The following is a 3,267-nucleotide window of genomic DNA, read 5'->3' as shown; positions in this document are numbered from 1 at the left end:
ACACTTATAATGGTATATTGACACACGTATTTTGTAAGTAATTTATTTAAGTAATTTATATACAAGTGATTAAGTGTGTGAATTATAAAGTGGATTTATTGACTACTTAAACATCTAGTTGAGAAAAAACGCTGAAAATATCACTAAACATCTATGAATATCAATAACCATCGATAAACATCACTCATATCCTTCCTCCGAGACGTGTTCATCCTCGCTGGTTTTGATGTTTAACCGATGTAAACAAAGGTCAAGAGAGTGGGCTCTGAGTGGCCAGTCATTCTTCAGATAGCCAATAAGAAAACTGGATGGCCATGACGTCACGAGAAGCCAAGATCCCTCCTCCAATAGGAATCGTTTACCTGTCAATCATCAGTTTCCTCGTCCATACAGGTGAGTTATGTATTAAAACTCGTATTAACATAAATTTAAAAGTTTAATTAACAAAAAAATATTAAGAACTAAGTTAAAATTTATTAATAAGAAATAAAATTACTCGTTTCTATAAGATTTTGAGCATATCTAGTGTTTATTGAAGGTAATTTATAAGAAATATTAATTTAAGTTTCCGTGTGTATGTTATGTTGTGTTATGTTGTGTTCTGTTATGTTAAGTTGTGTTATGTTGTGTTATGTTGTGTTGTGTTATGTTAAGTTGTGTTATGTTGTGTTATGTTGTGTTGTGTTATGTTATGTTGTGTTATGTTGTGTTATGTTGTGTTGTGTTATGTTCTGTTATGTTCTGTTATGTTATGTTGTGATATGTTGTGTTATGTTCTGTTATGTTATGTTGTGATATGTTGTGTTATGTTCTGTTATGCTATGTTGTGTTATGTTATGTTATGTTGTGATATGTTGTGTTGTGTTATGTTATGTTGTGTTATGTTATGTTGTGATATGTTGTGTTATGTTCTCTTATGTTCTGTTATGTTATGTTGTGATATGTTGTGTTATGTTGTGTTATGTTGTGTTGTGTTATTATGTTGTGTTATGTTGTGTTATATTATGTTATGTTATGTTGTGTTATGTTCTGTTGTGTTGTGTTATGTTGTGTTATATTATGTTATGTTTTGTTGTTATGTTGTGATATGTTGTGTTATGTTGTGTTATGTTGTGTTATGTTGTGTTATATTATGTTATGTTATGTTGTGTTATGTTCTGTTATGTTCTGTTATGTTCTGTTATGTTGTGTTGTGTTATGTTATGTTATGTTGTGTTATGTTGTGTTATGTTGTGTTGTGTTATGTTATATTTGTGTTGTGTTATGTTATGTTATGTTGTGTTATGTTATGTTGTGTTATGTTGTGATATTTTGTGTTATGTTGTGTTATGTTGTGTTATGTTGTGTTATATTATTTTATGTTATGTTGTGATATGTTGTGTTATGTTGTGTTATGTTGTGTTATGTTGTGTTATATTATGTTATGTTATATTTGTGTTATGTTGTGTTATGTTGTGTTATGTTCTTATATTTTGTGTTATGTTATGTTATATTTGTGTTGTGTTGTGTTATATTTATGTTATATTTGTGTTATATTTGTGTTATGTGTTATGTTATTTTGTGTTATGTTATATTTGTGATATTTGTGATATGTTATGTTATGTTGTGTTATGTTGTGTTATGTTGTGTTATGTTTTGTTATGTTGTGTTATATTATTTTATGTTGTATTTGTGTTATGTTCTGTTATGTTCTGTTATGTTCTGTTATATTTGTGTTATGTTATGTTCTGTTATGTTGTGTTGTGTTATGGTATGTTATGTTTGTGTTATATTTGTGTATATTTGTGTTGTGTTATGTTATGTTGTGTTATGTATGTTGTGATATGTTGTGATATGTTATGTTATGTTGTGATATTTTGTGTTATGTTGTTGTGTTATGTTATATTTATGTTGTGTTATGTTATGTTGTGATATATTTGTGTTATGTTCTGTTATGTTCTGTTATGTTATGTTGTGTGTATTTGTGTTATGTTATGTTATGTTTGTGTTATGTTGTGTTATGTTGTGTTATATTATATTTATGTTATGTTATGTTGTGTTATGTTGTGTTATGTTATTTGTATTATTTATGTTGTGTTATGTTGTGTTATATTATGTTATGTTATGTTGTGTTATGTTGTGTTATGTTGTGTTATATTGTGTTATATTTGTTTATATTATATTTATATTTATGTTGTATTTATATTTGTGTTATGTTGTATTTATATTATGTTATATTGTATTTATATTTGTGTTATGTTGTGTCATGTTGTGTTATATTTGTGTTATATTTGTGTTATGTTGTGTTATGTTATATTTATGTATTTGTGTTATATTTATTGTTATGTTGTATTTATATTATGTTATGTTATGTTGTGTTATGTTGTGTTATGTTGTATTTATGTTATATTTATGTTGTGTTATGTTGTTATGTTTATGTTATATTATATTTATATTATATTATATTTGTGTTATATTTATGTTATGTTATGTTATGTTGTGTTATATTTGTATTTGTATTTATATTATATTTATGTTGTGTATATTGTGTTATATTTGTATTTGTGTTGTATTGTTATATTATGTTATATTTGTTTTATTTTGTGTTATATTTGTGTTATATTATGTTATATTTGTGTTATGTTGTGTCATGTTGTGTTATGTTGTGTTATATGTTGTATTTATATTATGTGTGTTATATTTGTGTTATATTTGTATTTATGTTGTGTTATGTTGTATTTATATTATGTTATGTTATGTTATATTTGTGTTATGTTGTGTATGTTATATTTATATTTGTTTTATTTTGTGTTATTTTATTTTGTGATATAGTTGTGATATATTTGTATTTATATTTGTTTTATATTTGTGTTATATATATTTATGTTATATTTGTGATATATTTGTTATTTTGTGTTATTTTGTATTTATGTTGTGTTATAGTTGTGTTATATTATTTTATTTTATGTTGTATTTATATTTGTATTGTGTTGTATTTATGTTATATTTGTTATATTGTTTGTGTTATGTTATATTTATATTTGTGTTATGTTGTGATATGTTGTATTTATGTTCTGGTATATTTCTATTTGTTATATTTGTGATATTATATTTGTAGTTATGTTATGTTGTGATATATTTGTATTTATATTTGTATTTATTTGTATTATATTTGTGTTATATTTGTGTTATATTATTTTATATTTATGTTATGTTATATTGTATTTATATTTGTTTTATGTTGTGTTATATTTGTTTTATATTTGTAGTTATATTATATTTATATTT

The sequence above is a fragment of the Homarus americanus genome, unplaced genomic scaffold (genome assembly GCF_018991925.1).
Source record: "Homarus americanus isolate GMGI-L3 unplaced genomic scaffold, GMGI_Hamer_2.0 scaffold46583, whole genome shotgun sequence".
NCBI lineage: Eukaryota > Metazoa > Arthropoda > Malacostraca > Decapoda > Nephropidae > Homarus > Homarus americanus.
Note: the sequence above shows the minus strand (reverse complement) of the source record.